Source organism: Tachyglossus aculeatus, chromosome 3, assembly GCF_015852505.1.
Source record: "Tachyglossus aculeatus isolate mTacAcu1 chromosome 3, mTacAcu1.pri, whole genome shotgun sequence".
NCBI classification, from domain to species: Eukaryota; Metazoa; Chordata; class Mammalia; order Monotremata; family Tachyglossidae; genus Tachyglossus; species Tachyglossus aculeatus.
The window spans coordinates 95,219,844-95,237,838 of NC_052068.1; the positions used below are offsets into that span (position 1 = coordinate 95,219,844).

Below are 17,995 nucleotides of genomic sequence, written 5' to 3' on the forward strand. Positions count from 1 at the left end.
TTCAGATGTGCGTATGGGTGGATATGAAATGACTAAACACAATTTATAGATGTGTGAATGGGATTACTGGAGTGATTGAATTGAAAGGATCTCAGATGGACCTTCATCTTGGAACACCTCAAGCTGACTCCAGAAGTACCCCTCTACTACATGTACAACTGCACATGGGCCTTCTCTTCTTCATTCTGATTTAAAGACTTGGACCAGTGCTGAACAGGGACAGAGATTGTGACCTGACTTTTCCTAGCTAAATGAATATTCTTCTCTCTCCACCACCTTTTTGAGCTAGTTTATATTTAACTGCTCCTAGCCGGGGGTCAAGACATGCAAGAGACTAGATGATTCTCTAGCGTAAGAAGCTGACTCTTCTCCTTTCCCCAGATAAAGAGGAAACATGGCTGTGTCCTGCCAGATCAGAATATTCATGGGAGTGGTTAAATAGTAATCTACACAACATGATAGCTTGGAAAATATTAAAAGCTTCAATGAAGAAGTCCAGGATAAATGTGTGTTCCAGAATGAAGAAAACAATTTAAACAGAAACTCTAGCAAAAAATGAGAGGACAATGGAACAAAAAGTCATCCTTTAAAATAGACACAACTAACTGCAAATTGAGATAATCAGTATAGCATCATGGGCTGGCAATAGCCCTGAAGCAATTGAGTTTATATATTGAATCCCATGAGGGAATCCCAACAGATGATAATTTTTTTTCCATTTTTCATGCTATGATATGTGTGTGCGTGCTTGTGTATAATAAAATACAATGAATTGGAGACAATTTCCTGCACAAATTAATAAATTCAAATTTGTTATCTATATGGATTGAATTTTGGTCAGTTCTTGACTTCATACTGGATTTTAGACTAAAAAAATAAAACTAATAGTGTTTTATGATTGAATACTCTTTCAAGCTCCAAAAGACATTTTCCTGTCATTCAACTCAGTGTTTCTTTCCTAGAAAATTCAATAAGGCCCATTATATATTTTTCATTTTTTCTAGAAAGGTGCTATTCAAAAAGAGATGCTTCTGAATTGAAAGCATTTTTTAAACTAGTACCTAAGATCAATGGGGGGAAAAAAGCATGCAGTCACTCATGATATACTGATAGAAAGTTAGATTTATATCATTTTTAAATTTAGATTTGATGGTTTTCAACCCAGTTGAAAAGTTGGCATATCAAATCCTTGCATCCTAAGGGAAATATTAAAGTATCTTGATCCTTTTTCAAGGAACAATCTCAGAATTCATCTCATTTGGAAGATGCTTAAAATGAATCCAGAAAAATCCAAATGTCTTCAGTTGAAACGCAAAGCCTAAAATGAGTAACATATAAATCTCAGACAGGAGAAGAAGCCTTATGTGGCTTGATGCAGGACACTAAACTGGGCAAGAATTACTATGAAAAATTACCCTTTTGAAATAGCAATTAAGGATTTAATGGGGGAGAGTAATCAGGAATATGGGTGATGTAGCTGGTAATAGTGTAATACTGGGCAATATGATGACTCAAAAAATGGCCTGTGAATATTCATGAGTTGATCTTATTATGACTTATCTGTACAGCGACATTTTCAAGTAGGAAAACATTTGACTAAAGGAAAATAACTAGTTCTCAGCAACCAGATACTGTAAAATTCCACATTTAAAGGCAGCAAATTGGAAATGATGGACACATGGATGGAATACATAAACTAGTGACCCTCTAGCACAAAATGGAAGAAGCATACACATTTTAGGCAAATCCCTGTGGCCTCTGCCCTCGGTTTGCTAATCACCAAAAAAGGAAAGGGAAATGAAAGGAGGTTGGAAATAAACCAAATAGCTTCTCATCCTAACTTTTCCAACATATTTGCATATACTTGTTCACTTGTTTACTAGAGATAATTGCCTTCATTAAAAATGAAAATGGTCCTCAGAGAAAGTTTCAGATAAAATAAAAAGTTCATTTCCAAATTAGGCAAATCGTGCTCTTGTGCTCCTGCGAAACAAACCTGAAGAAAAAAATGAGTCCATTCATGTAAAAAAAAAATCACCATTTCCACATAAAGATATCATTTGGCTCCATTTCTAAACCCCACCACACCTAGTTGATAGCACATATTATGTCTATAATACCTCACTTTGACAAATATATAAAGCATTCAAGCAGATTCCTTCTGCCGCATAGCTGCCGTAGTTTTCCCAGACTCATTTTCTGCCAAAAAAAGAGGGGTTTTGGTAACTAATACTTTTTCATCTCAATTCAGCAAACTTTACTGTGTGAATACTAGACTGGACTAATGAAGACAAGGCAGTACAAGGTATTAAAGCTTTCTCATAGGGGACTATCTGGTAATTCAGTCTCCCCCAGGTTACCTGCTGGGGTAACCTGCTAGTAGTACTAGTACTACTACTATTCTTTTCCCACTGCCATCCCAGAGTCTGAATATTTAGTTGTATCACCTCACAATCAAGGGGTAAGGGAGTGGGAGAAATAACCCTGGGGAGATAGAGAAAAAGGGTACTGGGATTAAGAACCATATGGAAGAAGGGAGGAAGGGGTGAAAAGATGAGAAGAGCATGAACTCAAAAGAAACAAAGAGGTTGGGGTGCTCTATGCTGAGTCTCAGCAGAAGTCAAAGGAAGGAGTAATCAAGGTGGGGCAGCGGAGAGAGCAGGGCTGAAAAACCATGGAAAGGAAAAACAGAAAATGGTAGCAGTAAAGTTTGGGTCATGGTGAGAGGAAAAGAGGAGAGAAGAGAGTGAGGGAGGATAGAGAGAAGCGGAGAGGATAATGAGACATTTTTCATTCCATCATAGCAGTCAGAGAAGAGAAGAAAAAACTAATGAAGGTGTCTTCTCTTCCAGTGAGGTTATGGGTTAGCATGATGGAAGATGGGTAGCACTTCTGATAATCCTGATTGACAGTGGTCAGGTGTGTTGGGAATGCTGTTCCTATATGGAGATCCCGCTATCCTTACTGAGTCTAGATAAGGAAAGACAGAATTAGAACAGTGCTTTGCACATAGCAAGCGCTTAATAAATACCATTGTTATTATTATTATTAATTACTGTTCAACCTCCTTTGACTCTTAGGAAATCACCTGGCCTAATTATAATCATTCTAAAATGGTTCCATTGGATTCAGAGTTGATCACTTCTTGGGAAAGTCCAGTAGTGTACTGCAGTGTATGAGTGCCATCCTAGCACTTTTTGGTGGATCATTCATCCATTCAATCGTAGTTATTGAGCACTTACTGTGTGCAGCGCACTGTACTAAGCGCTTGGGAAGTACAAGTTGGCAACATATAGGGACGGTCCCCACCCAACAACGGGCTTACAGTCTAGAAGGGGGAGACAGACAACAAAACAAAACATGTGGACAGGTGTCAAGTCATTAGCATAAATAGAAATAAAGCTAGATGCACATCATTAACAAAGTAAATAGAATAGTAATTATGTACAAGTAAAATAAATAGAGTAACAAATCTGTACCAACATATATACATGTGCTGTGGGGAGGGGAAGGAGGTAGGGCGGGGGTGATGAGAAGGAGGAGAGGAAAGAGGGGGCTCAGTCTGGGAAGGCCTCCTGGAGGAGGTGAGTGATGATCAGTGGATCAGAGGAGGTGAGGATCAGTGTCGATTACCCTTAAAGCCCTCCCTAACAGGGCTGCTCCCTTGTGCCATTGTCCACAACAATGGGGTCCAAATATCTTAGGAAGAAAGGAAATGCATTCTGGCTCTGGCTACATTAGAACTGGTAGAAGTTGGTTTTTACAGTGCCCAAGGGCACTTTATTCTATATAGCTCAATGCAGTGATGCAGGTGATGCCACAGTCTGGGGACATTGAGATCTAATGGAAGATATCCAAAGGGGGAAGACCTCAGATTCTGTCAGTCGGAACTATTTCATTTTAATTGGAGCATTTGAAAGAACAGGTGAGGACAATGTGGATGTAACCCTTTCAGTACTCACTTTAAGTGTGATTTGGTTGGAGCCTGACTGATTATCCTCAAGCTGCAAAAGAGGAGAATCCAGGAGGTAACCTTATTGATTTTTGCAATAGGAGGTTTACTTTGTCGTCCCATGTGCCAGCTCCCTCAGACAGTAGAAGGGTCAGGCAGGCAGAAAATGAAGAGCAGTGACCAAAAGGCATGAGAAAGTTATGAGACTAATAAATCTTTGACCCTTTGTATATCATAATTTTACGTTTTTGCAGACATTATCAGTAGGCTCTTTCGAATTTGGAGTTCCTCTAGCAAACACACTGGCTAAAGTTCTATTTATTTTGATGCTATTGATGCCTGTCTACTTGTTCTGTTTTTGTTGTCTGCTTTATAGAGTGTGAGCCCATTGTTGGGTAAGGATTGTCTCTATCTGTTGCCAAATTGTACTTTCCAAGTGCGTAGTACAGTGCTCTGCACACAGTAAGCGTTCAGTAAATGTGATTGAATAAATGAATGGCTTATTTCCTCACAGGCCTTAGATGGATGTATTTTTTTTCAATCATTTTTGTTATCATTGGACAATTAGTTACTTGTTAAGGAAATGACTGAAGTTACTCATAAACATTAGTTATTGCTCTGAGAACTGCAACATTTTGCCTTTGTATTTCTTTCATCCCCCTTGAGAAACACACAGCTCTGTTAATGAGGGAGATGAACAACAGGTCTAAATTTTTCAGTATCTAGAGGTGAGCAAGCACGTACGTTGGAAAGGTTTTTGGAGGGAGGAGGATTATATAGGACCACCCTGACCCTGCTCCTGCCCCCTCCATGTCTAGGCCCCCAAGATCTGAACCCTTGGATCAACATCTAATCTTCCAACATATTAAATGATCTTACCATTCCCCTTCAGTCTCCCACCCTGGTTTGGCCCCAGAAGTCAACAGATTTGGGACTTTTTATTGAAGTGAAAAGAACAACAAAACATTTAAATTAGAATGTAATGGAAAATGCTCAGGTAATTCTTTGTTAAGAGATGTTAAACTTGGAACTTGACAGCTACCTTGCTGTGTGTGTGTTTGGGTTACAACATCATAGGCCAGAGAATGTGAATGAAGGGTTCAGTGAAAAAGGCACGTGGAAAAGGCAAGTGGAGAAGGATTGTAGGGAAGGCTAGCAGAATGGTTATAACCACTGGAACAAAACAATACTTTGTCTTTCTGAACCCATTTAAACCCTGAGATGTCGAGTTCGCTATGTAGACTCTATGATTACTATGCCTGCCTACTTGCTTTGTTTTGTTGTCTGTCTCCGCCTCCTAGACTGTGAGCCCGTTGTTGGGTAGGGATTGTCTCTGTTGCCGAATTGTACTTTCCAAGCCCTTAATACAGTGCTCAGTAAATACGACTGAATGAATGAACAGATTTTCAGTTTTTCAGACAGAGGGCAATAGCATGTGGACTGAACTTCTCTCTGGACGGTATTAAGGTTTGGGGTCCCAGTGGCCACCTTGGGCCTCAACTTCCTGTCTTTATATGTGTTGTAGGCAGCTGGAGATCATATTAATCTCTCTCCATCTCCCTTTCCTCCCTTCTCCCTTCTTACCAATAATGCTCCTACCAATTGATTTAAACCATGTCAAACACAGTGCAGATTAAATGCTTCCTGCTTTAGACAAAAGCCTGCCTTCCTTCAGCAGCAGGAGAGAGTGTAAGTAGGGAGTTATAGGTAGTGGGGTCTGAACAACTGTTATTATCATTATGATATTTCTAAAACTCTTACTCCCCTCCCAGGGTCGCAACTGGAAAGTTTCCAGTACTCTACCAGTCTCGACTATATGAGGGAGAGTCAAGCAGAGGCCTACCCATTCCGTTCCTAGCTTGGCCAGTGGCTAGTGACTGGAAGGCAATCTGCTACAAGTCAAAACACCCCTGTGCTGGGCAGCAGGGGCCTGGGAGAGAGTCGAGGGTGGAGACTCAAGTTGACTGCGTGGAAAGAGGCAATTTTAAACCACTCTTGTATTTTTACGAAGAAAACTCTATGGATATACTACCAGAATGATTGCAGATGGAGTTGGGCATTCTGGGGGAGATGTGTCCATGGTGTCACCATGGGTCAGAGACGACTTGATAGCATGAGACAAGACAAAACGTTTACTATGTGTGGAGTACTGTTCTAATAGCTAGGGTAGATGTAAGCTAATCAGGTCAGACACAGCCCCTGTCCCACATGGGTCCACATAATAAGTAGGAGGGAAAGCAGGCATCGAATCTCCATTTTATAGATGAAGAAACTGAGGCACAAATAGTAAAGTGATTTTCCCAAAATCACACAGCAAGCACCTGTCGGAGTCAAGATTAGAACCCAGGTCCTTCCTCTTAGTCCCAGGTCCATGCTTCTTCCACTAGGCCAGGCTGCTCTGATGGCAGTACTACTAACAATAAATAATAATAATAATTGTTAATAGCTTAGTATATGTCAAGCACTGGGGTAGATTCAAGATACTAATGAGTTTTTTAATGTGTATACATTAGTAGCTGCATCTACAAATAAGAATAACCATATACAAAATATATAATACATAGGTAACTAATCATGACCAGTAAGGATTATAGATGTGAAAATTCTATGAATTGTTTAGCAGAAAGAAATAATTTACTACTTCCTATTCCACTATCTACTTCTCTTTTCACAATCCAAAGTCTAGCATTTTATATTCCAAAATAATTGATTTTTTTAAACTCTGTATTCCAGGTAGTGCAACAGACAGTGAAAAATTATGTTTTACTCCAAGCTCCTGGTTTGCAAACTTAAGAGGTTTATGTTAACACCTGAATTTGAATTTGCCAATCACAACATAAACCAAACTCCAAACATCCTTGTCTCCAGTGAAAAGTAAAAATCTCAGTTGATTTGTTTCTTTAAAATAAATGTACAATCGCTTGGGAGATGGATACTAATAATGAATATACAGTGTGAATGTAAGCTTCAGCATAACTTTCCTCTCCACTCCTGTCAATTATGTTGCATGCATCTTTGAAGGATTCATCAATCACAACGGAAGCATCCAAAGACAGAAGGGAAACTTTCTATTCATTTCTCCCTTCTTTCCAAAGTTAACTACCTCGACATCCTGTTCAGCCTGAAATTGGCAAGTCAGTCCTTTCCCTGAATTTCTGCTATTATATGCAATGAAACAAAAGGCAGGAATTGAAATTGAAAGTACATAGCTCTATAAGCAACCACACATCCCAACCCACACACGATATGCCACTCACTGGGGACAAAAAAGCACCACTTCAAATTATTCAGAGTAGAATTCAGAAACTGCTATCAGCCCTGATTTCCCCCGATGTCTTGGAAAAAATGTTTTTAGAGTCTACAACTAACCAGCCTAGCACATTATTAATAATAATTGTAGTGATATTTGTTAAGAATTTACTGTGTGCCGAGCTCTGTTCTAAGTTCTGGGGTAGATACAAGGTAATCAGAGTGGACACAGTCTCTGTCCCACATGGGGCTTAGAGTCTTAATCCCCATTTTAGAGATGAGGTAACTGAGGCACGGAGGAAGTGAAATGACTTGCCCAAGGTCACACAGCAGACAAGGGCAGAGCAGGATTAGAACCCAGGTCTTTCTGACTCCCGAGCCTGTGTTCTGCCCACTAGGCCATGCTGCTTCTCATTGCTGGGTGCTTCCAGACCCACCAGATACCAATGTGTTAGATGGCTTACACTACCCAGCTGTTAATGTTGTCATCACAATTTGGTATCAGAACCAGCTGTGGGAGGTACCATTTAGCACTATAAAGTGGAAGGACCATGCTTTGTTTCCCTCTCAAGGGAAGATTACAACATGACTGTGAGAAGCAAACTGTGAGTCTTGTACCTTTGATATTTTCTGCTTAATAGTTCCTATAACCTTGGGCTGATGTGTCAGACCCTCAGCTCTAATCTGACCTTTCTAATTTCTAAAAAATGTTGTTCGTTAAATGCTTACTAAGTGCCAGACACTGTATTAAGCAGGGATAGATATAATATAACCAGATTGACACAATCCATGGTCCGCATGGGGTTCACAGTTTTAACCTCCATTTTACTGATGTACAGAGAAGTGAAGTGACTTGCCCAAGGTCACACAGCAGAAAAGTCTTCTCACTCACAGGTCTGTACTCTTTCCATTAGGCAACACAGCTTTCCATTGCCTTTACTTCCCTTTACCTTCTTCCCTAATAAGATATTTACTCACATAATTACTCCAGTGTTTCTCCATAATGCTTGTAACTCCAAAACAGCAAGGGCCTATTTTTTTGAGAAATCCAGTCTAGCAATAAAGAGAGCAGGATAAAAAAGAAAGGGAAAATTAAAAAAGGAAGAAAAAAGTAATAAGGCATTTGAGAGTCTACTACTTCCATTGGCTCTTTCAAAAAGTGCATATAATATGCACTTGAGAAATTACAGTAACCCCTTTCTTCTCTTCCTTGTCTGGAACTTGCTCAACTCCACAAGCTTGTATTGCAATTCCTCTCTTCATAACTCAGAGTATATGTATCCCTACAAGCATATATCTTCAGCATTAATGCACTCTGACACTTCCCTTCATACCCTGGAGTTTGCATACTTTTGTGAGAGTTTACTCAACCTGACCCTTCTGCATGAAGTGCAGTGATATTCCTGGGGCACAAGCCTAAACCTGCCAGTGGTCTGACCCTATTCCTTTCACTTCACAGGCCCACACACCACTAGTAGTGTTTACAAAGCCATCTTTCGTTTCCGCCTCAAAACTTATGGATGGAGAGCGGGGATTTTTTTAACGATATTTGTTAAGCACTTACGAGGTGTCAGACACTGTTCTAAGCTCTGGGGTAGATAGAATGTAATCAGGTTGGACACAGTCCTTGTCTCACATAGTGTTCAGAGTCTTAATCCTGATTTTACAGATGAGGTGACTGATTTACAGAGAAGTGAAGCGATTTGCCCAAGGCCACACCACAGGCAAGTGGCGGAGCCAGGATTAGTACCCAGGACCTTCTGTCTCCCAGGTCTGTGCTCTATCGACTAGGCCGAGCTGCTTCTGGATTCAGAAGCAGCATGACTCAATGGGAAGAGCACAGGCTTTGGAGTCAGAGGTCATGGGTTTGAATTCCGGCTCTGCCACCTGTCTGCTGTGTGACCTTGGGCAAGTCACTTAACTTCTCTGAGCCTGTTACCTCATCTGTAAAATGGGGATTATGACTGTGAGCCCCACGTGGGACAACCTGATCACCTTGTATCCCCCCAGAGCTTAGAACAGTGCTTTGCACATAGTAAGCGCTTAACAAGTGCCATTATTATCAATATTATTATTTTTATTATTGGGTGGTAGAGGCAATTATGCAAGTTAATAATCAAAAAGTCCTCCTGCCTTCCTTGGTGGAAGCAGTTTCCATTTCTAACCCATCTATCCTCTTGACCTCTTCCAATTCTTTTTTCTGATTCAATCATTAATTTAGGATACTCCCTGCCTCCAGGTCCCTAGCTTCCCCTTTTCCTTTTCACCTATTTATTTTTGTGCTATTCATTAGTTCTGAGATGATAGTTACAGTGTTCATACCAGCATCTGTTTATAGCAACAGAGTCCACAGTGACAGTGAACATTACAAACAATAATGCCACAAAGAACTACTCAGCTTTGGAACTTTCCCATCTTTCAATATGAGGACAGAAAACCTGTCTATTGAAGACCAGGCACAAAACAATGATAATAGGCTACCCAGCAGCTGCTGAATGGTGATCTGAAATTAGCAACTGAAAACAAAAGGGATATTCAGAGAAATGTTTCAAAGACATAGAAAAGTATATCCTCGGATAGTCAAGCATCATAGATCTATGATGCTTGACTGTATGAAGACTGAAAAATAACTGGCCTATGGACCAGGATGGCTCTTTTGAGCAGGAACTGCAAGAGAATCTGCGTGAGACGTAGTGAGGCCTAGTGGATAAAGCACGGCCTTAGAGTCAGAAAGACCTGGTTCTGATTCCAGCTCCACTAGTTGTCTTCAATCATTCAATCACATTTATTGAGCACTTACTGTGTGCAGAACACTGTACTAAGCACTTGGAAAGTACAATTTGGCAACAGAGACAATCCCTACCCAACAACAGGCTCACCGTCTAGAAGGGGCAAGACATGCAACAAAACAAGCAGACAGGTATCAGTAGCATCAATGTAAATTGATAGATTATAGATATATATATTAATAATATAGGCTAATATATACATATATACACAAGTGCTGTGGGGCAAGGAGGGGGTAAAGCAGAGAGAGGGAGTAGGGGCGATGGGGAGAGGGAGCAGAGGAAAATAGGGGCTCAGTCTGGGAAGGCCTTCTAGAGGAGTTGAGATTGTCTGCTGTGTGACCTTGAGCAAGTCATTTATCTTCTCTGTGCCTGTTACCTCACCTGTAAAATGGGGGTTAAGATTGTGGAACATGGACTTCACCCAACCTGATCTGCTCATATCTACCCCAGGGCTTAGTACAGTGTCTCCTGGCACATAATAAGTGCTTAACAAACACCATAAATAAGAGAGACTTATAAGGCTAAGTGGCAAAAAATGAAAACAGTGACAAGTATTGCAAATAACAAACATGACAGCCCAATAGACAATTTAGGGAACTGCATCTTGAGTTCAAGACTTTGGATTCTCAACAGCACATGGACTATATGTGAACTTCATCATTAGATCCATCCTCTTTTGAAGATGAAGAACTGCTATATATCAAGGTGAAGCAGGGGAGTCACCTTGATGATGTAATTTCTAGTGTGATGCTATCATAACATGCATAATGCCCCCTGGAAAATATGGTGTCCCATGGGGGGCTCTGAAAGATGTATGAGCCCAAGGGCCCACAAGGAGGCTAATCTGGCCATGACCCTGTTCTATGCCTTCATCTAGTGAAGGGATCTGAGGGTTTTGCTCAATGTAGATATTGCCTTGAATGAGTGATCTTCTAAGAATGAGTGAGCAGATGTGTGAGGGAGATTCTTTACATATTCTTACCAATCATTCCCTCAAAGGAATTAATAGGATGCTCATCTCCTTTAAAGAGAGACAAGGAACACCTTGGTAACTTCAGTCCAGTGACCTAGATTTCTGATTAAGGAGAAGTAGTGTACAAACAAGTGAAGAATAGTACACTCCTAGAGGTCTGGGATAACTAACCTCTAATCCAACCAAGTCCAACTTAACTTCCCCTGGTGCTGCAATACCTAGTAGGTAACTCCCAGGTGGCTTTCTGAAAGCCCACTGCAAGGATCTATGATGAATGTTAAAGAGAAACACCAAACAGATTTCTTTGAAGAGGATATAAATGTTAGTTTAGAAAAACTTAGTGAGGAACTGATTTTTTTTTTCTTTTAGTAACGTTAAAAATCTAGGGGGATTTCAGTGACTAGGAGGGATGGTGTTAGTTTTGATTAAATGAAAGATAATGCATATTGGTCAGAGAAATGCAAAATTCCCACCAAGTTTCTGAGTTGTGTCTCCTGATGAAAGTGTTTTAAAACTATCCGTGATGATAACTCAGACCGGATGTGTTGCTAGCATGTGGGAAGAATCATGTCACATCTCCTACAAGAGGCCTTCTTCAGGCAATCCCTCTATTCCTAGGCTCCCTCTCTCTTGGCTCTGTGACATTGGGTGTTTGATATTCTCCCCACGCTCATTCCCACAGAACTTATGTTCATATCTATAAATTATAAATTATTTATTGATATTAATGTATATCTCCCCCTCTCAACTATAAACTCACGGGTGCAAGGAAATGTCCAACTCCATTTCATTGTACTCTCCCAAACACTTAGTGCTTTGCACACAGAAAGCATTCAGTTAATAACATCGATGCAGTAGAAGTCAAAACTAATTTTATTGTATGAATGTAGCAAAAGTGCTGGAAGATATTACTGTGGCTCACAGAACAGTGACCCTTGTCTTAGAAACTAGGCTCCTTTCACTACCAGGAAGCAGCAGCTTGAAAAAACCCAGAGAAATACAATCAAGGTAGTTAGCAGTAAAGATGATCAATCTTGATTTTTTGGAAAAGAGAATTACAGGAGATCAAATTGACAAATTTACCATTATGAAAGGCATGGAGGTTGCTGACTTGTTCATTCTCTCCACTATGTTTCATAATTCCATTTGCCTCCTTTTACTACAATTGTACTCTTTGTCATTTAAGTAGATGACAGTATGTTTGACAGCAATATCTAAAAGAGTTTGACATGGATGCAGGTCACATGGCCTGCCCAGGTTCATTGCTTATGCAGCCTTAGAGCATATTCCCTGAGTCTAAAAGGACAAATCAGATGACTTTCTGGATTTAAATCCCCTATCCACTGTTCTGAACTTGGCTAAATTTGCTAACTTGAGCATGAACTAAAACAAAGGGTCACTGAGCAAATAAAACCAGATAAAACACATTAAAGAAAAGAGTTAGATAGTGCCAGTTTACAGACTATCCACATCTGTAGCCACTCTCCAGAAATCCCCAGTTTCCTCTTTATCAATCAATCAATCGATCGTATTGAGCGCTTACTATGTGCAGAGCACTGTACTAAGTGCTTGGGAAGTACAAATTGGCAACACATAGAGACAGTCCCTACCCAACAGTGGGCTCACAGTCTAAAAGGGGGAGACAGAGAACAAAACCAAACATACCAACAAAATAAAATAAATAGGATAGAAATGTACAAGTAAAATAAATAAATAAATAGAGTAATAAATATGTACAACCATATATACATATAGACAGGTGCTGTGGGGAAGGGATGGAGGTAAGATGGGGGGATGGAGAGGGGGACGAGGGTGAGAGGAAGGAAGGGGCTCAGTCCAGCCCTCTAAAATCTCTCCCTTTGGTGCTTATGGGGTACAGAACAAACCATTCATACACTCATCCAAGAATATACAGTTAATCTTGAAGCTTGCTGAAGAGTTGAAAAAGAACAAACTTTCAATTTCTTTTTATCAGAGAATTCAGGCATTCCGTAGTATTCATTGACAATTTACTGTGTGAAAAGCGCTATACTAAGCACTGGGAAATAATACAATAAAAGGTAAACAAGATTGGATTCTGGCTCTTGGGAGTTCCACACTCTAAACGGGAGACTTAGAAGCTGGCTTGGGCACCTGAGACAGGAATTACAACAGAAAATCGAGACAAGCAAAGAAGACTAAGACAATAAGTAACAAACTAGGAGTTTCAGAACCCTGGTGTTGAAGAGGCCATTGACTTCTTACTGCTCAAGCTATACAGAGTCCAGTAGTCACAGCCAATACGTGTGCAACAATCTAGAATCGGTGGGGGTGAGCTGCCACTGCTTCAATCCCCCCAGTCCCCCTCATGGAGGAGGCAGGTTGAGAGTGAAGTGGGAGACTGATGGGGTTCCCAATGGTCTGTCTTGATGGTCCAGTGTATATGAAAATTCTGCTTAAATACCTCCCAGCTCTGCTTGTGCAGCGTTTTGCCCCAGGATAATATGGCGGGAGGAAAGCACAGATTCCCACTGCTGTCATATGACCATCAGTGCCGACTTCTACAGAGGACAATGTTGGGAAGGGGTGAAAATGTGAGATTGTTGGATCAATCTGGCAGGTACTCTGAATTCAGGCCTGGAAGGTGGTCTATTTCTCAATGGACCACAAAACAAGAAGTATCATGCCTAATAGAGCATGGGCCTGGGATCCAGAAAGACTTTGGCTCAAATCCTAGCTCTGCCAATAGTCTGTATACGTGACCGTGGGCAAGTCACTTTACTGTGCCTCAGTTACCTCATCTGTACAGTGGGAATTAAGACTGTGAGCCCCATGGGGGACAATGACCTGATTAGCTTGTATCTATCCCATGCTTAGTACAGTGCCTGACATATGAGTGCTTGGCAAATACTGTTAAAAGATAATCATTCTTCTTGGCTTCCTGAGATGTAACATTTGATGGATACAGAAGGTTGTATTTGGTGTGGACTTGGGTAAGAAGAGTTGCTATGGGAAAATTCCCTTAAATCAATCAATCGTATTCATTGAGTGCTTACTGTGTGCAGAGCACTGTACTAAGCGCTTGGGAAGTACAAGTTGGCAACACATAGAGACGGTCCCTACCCAACAGTGGGCTCACAGTCTAGAAGGGGGTGACAGACAACAAAACAAAACATAATAACAAAATAAAATAAATAGAATAGATATGTACAAATAAAATAGAGTAATAAATACATACAAACATATATACATATATACAGGTGCTGTGGGGAAGGGAAGGAGGTAAGGCAGGAGGGATGGAGAGGAGGAGGTAGGGGGAGAGGAAGGAGGGGGCTCAATCTGGGAAGACCTCCAGGAGGAGGTGAGTTCTCAGTAGGGCCTTGAAGGGAGGAAGAGAGCTAGCTTGGCAGATGTGGGAAGGGGGGGGCATTCCAGGCCAGGGAGTGTATGGCGGATGTGTAGCGGGCCAAAAGCCAAAATTGAGGAGCTGTATGTTCCCCAATACTGCAGGTGCGAGATCCAATTTTTCTTCATAAAACCGAGTAACTAAGCAGAACCCATCATGAGGCAAAAATTCAAGGGTTCTGCTGAAGCGGTAGCAAGCCGAGACTAGATGGCTCCATCTTCACGCCTCCTAAAGATGATTTTTTACTTTGTCATTGGCAGGCATTGACTTCAAACGTTTGTCTGTGGGGTGTGATGAAACCAATCCAATAATCTGTTTTTAATGCCCAACTCCTCCTCTAAACTCCTTGTGGGTAGGGGGGGTCACATCTACCATTCATTCATTCATTCAATCGTATTTATTGAACGCTTACTGTGTGCAGAGCACTGTACTAAGTGCATGGGAAGTACAAGTCGGCAACATCTAGAGACAGTCCCTACCCAACAACGGGCTCACAGTCTAGAAGGGGGAGACAGACAACAAAACAAAACATGTGGACAGGTGTCAAGTCTCTTACTACATACTACTCCTCTCTGGGACTCAGATCTAGCCTCCCTGGCCGGCCTCTCTTTTCACCTAGCTGGCTAGAAGGACCTCCAGGTCATCGTGTCCATCCTCCTGTCTCAGAACCACACACAAACACCCCTCAACACATCCTTAGCAATGCTAACTTCTCTCACACATCTGAGCAGCCCCCCACCTTCTCCAACGGTTAGTCCATCCCTTCCAGGTAAGGAGTAGTAATAATAACAGTGGCATTTGTTAAGTGCTTACTATGTGCCAAGCACTGGGGGGGGGGGGGGGGGGGGGGGGAGATGTAAGACGATCAGGTTGTCCCACATGGAGTTCACAGTCTTAATCCCCACTTTACAGATGAGGTAACTGAGGCCCAGAGAAGTTAAGGGACCTGCCCAAAGCCACACAGTTGAGAAGTGGCAGAGCCAGAATCTCTGGCTCCCAAGCCCGTGCTCTTTCCACTGAACCACGCTGCTTTGCTTATGATGATGATGCCATTTATTAAGCGCTTACTATGTGCAAAGCACTGTTCTATGCGCTGGGGAGGATACAAGGTGATCAGGTTGTCCCACGGGGGGCTCACAGTCTTAATCCCCATTTTACAGATGAGGAAACTGAGGCACAGAGAAGTTAAGTGACTTATGTGATGCCCACTATGTTCAGAGCACTGTATTAAGGACTGGACGCAAACACACAGGTGGAAACCAGCTCGGGTAAGGCGGCTCTCACCCCTGCCATGCACCCTGTTCTCAGAGTCACTTGGGAAGCCCAGCCCCGGCCTGCCCACCCCCGTCCCCCAGACCTCCTACGATCCTCGGCGGTAGTGTACAATCAATCAATCAATCAATCAATCGCATTTATTGAGCGCTTACTGTATGCAGAGCACTGTACTAAGCGCTTGGGAAGTACAAGTCGGCAACATATAGAGACAGTCCCTACCCAACAGTGGGCTCACAGTCTAAAAGGGGTGTTTTGTATGGGGCTCTCCACAAAGCAAGCGAGTGCTCAGTACATAGAGATCAACCGATAACCATCGCTAGGTCAGCAGTATGGCATAGGGTTAGGGCACGGGCCTGGGAGTCACCAGGTTTGCTGCCATTTGTCTGCTGCATGGGGACAGGGCACGGGCCTGGGAGTCATAAGATTTGCTGCCATTTGTCCGCTGCAAGGGGACAGGGCATGGGCCTGGGAGTCACAAGGTTTGCTGCCATTTGTCCGTTGCATGGGATTAGGGCACGGGCCTGGGAGTCATGAGGTTTGCTGCCATTTGTCCGCTGCAAGGGGACAGGGCATGGGCCTGGGAGTCACCAGGTTTGCTGCCATTAGTCTGCTGCATGGGGACAGGGCACGGGCCTGGGAGTCACAAGGTTTGCTGCCATTTGTCCGCTGCATGGGGACAGGGCACGGGCCTGGGAGTCACAAGGTTTGCTGCCATTTGTCCGCTGCATGGGGTTGGGGCACAGGCCTGGGAGTCGCGAGGTCTGCTGCCATTTGCCCGCTGCATGGGGACAGGGCACGGGCCTGGGAGTCACAAGGTTTGCTGCCATTTGCTGCATAGGGAGAGGGCACGGGCCTGGGAGTCACAAGGTTTGCTGCCATTAGTCTGCTGCATGGGGACAGGGCACGGGCCTGGGAGTCACAAGGCTTGCTGCCATTTGTCTGCTGCATGGGGACAGGGCATGGGCCTGGGAGTCACAAGGTTTGCTGCCATTTGTCCGCTGCATGGGGACAGGGCACGGGCCTGGGAGTCACAAGGTTTGCTGCCATTTGTCCGCTGCATGGGGTTGGGGCACAGGCCTGGGAGTCGCGAGGTCTGCTGCCATTTGCCCGCTGCATGGGGACAGGGCACGGGCCTGGGAGTCACAAGGTTTGCTGCCATTTGCTGCATAGGGAGAGGGCACGGGCCTGGGAGTCACAAGGTTTGCTGCCATTAGTCTGCTGCATGGGGACAGGGCACGGGCCTGGGAGTCACAAGGCTTGCTGCCATTTGTCTGCTGCATGGGGACAGGGCATGGGCCTGGGAGTCACAAGGTTTGCTGCCATTTGTCCGCTGCATGGGGTTAGGGCACGGGCCTGGGAGTCACAAGGTTTACTGCCATTTGCTGCATGGGGACAGGGCACGGGCCTGGGAGTCACAAGGTTTGCTGCCGTTTGTCTGCTGCATGGGGACAGGGCACGGGCCTGGGAGTCACAAGGTTTCCTGCCATTTGTCCGTTGCATGGGATTAGGGCAGGGGCCTGGGAGTCACGAGGTTTGCTGCCATTTGTCTGCTGCATGGGGACAGGGCACGGGCCTGGGAGTCACAAGGTTTGCTGCCATTTGTCTGCTGCAGGGGGTCAGGGACGGGCCTGGGAGTCACGAGGTTTGCTGCCATTTGTCTGCTGCATGGGGTCAGGGCACGGGCCTGGGAGTCACAAGGTTTGCTGCCATTTGTCTGCTGCATGGGGTCAGGGCACGGGCCTGGGAGTCACAAGGTTTGCTGCCATTTGTCTGCTGCATGGGGTCAGGGCATGGGCCTGGGAGTCACAAGGTTTGCTGCCATTTGTCTGCTGCATGGGGTTGGGTCAGGGGCCTGGGAGTCATGAGGTTTGCTGCCATTCGTCTGCTGCGTGGCCCCGGGCTAGTCACTCAACTCCTCTGTGCCTCAGCTCCCACATCTGCAAAATGGGGACAGAGACCGTGAGCCCCACGTGGGACAGGGAGAGGGTCCAACCCAATTTGCTGGTTCCCACCCCAGCTCTTAGAATGGTGCCTGGTACGTGGTAAGTGCCTAGCAAACAAATAATAATAGTAAACTGCGTACAGTACAAATCTGGTCACTGGTTAATTTGTTATAACACGGTATATTCATTCTTTCAGTCAATCATGTTTACTGAGCACTTACTGTGTACAGAGCACTGTACTAAGTGCTTCAGAGAGTAAAATATAACAATAAAGTCACTTCCTGCCGACAGTGAGCTTATAGTCTAGAGAATAGAGACGACCTAGCACTCGACTTACACACAAGCCCATTGTGGGCAGGGATTGTCTCTGTTGCTGAATTGTAATAATAATAATGTTGGTATTTGTTAAGCGCTTACTATGTGCAAAGC

General features: G+C 43.4%; 1 non-coding gene across 1 annotated transcript; it reads left to right on the plus strand.

The window, feature by feature from the left end:
• Positions 1 to 5,714: 5,714 nt before the first annotated feature.
• Positions 5,715 to 5,852, plus strand: LOC119926014. The gene has a single exon (XR_005449933.1). It is a non-coding gene; the product is annotated as a small nucleolar RNA SNORA7 (small nucleolar RNA).
• Positions 5,853 to 17,995: the final 12,143 nt, after the last annotated feature.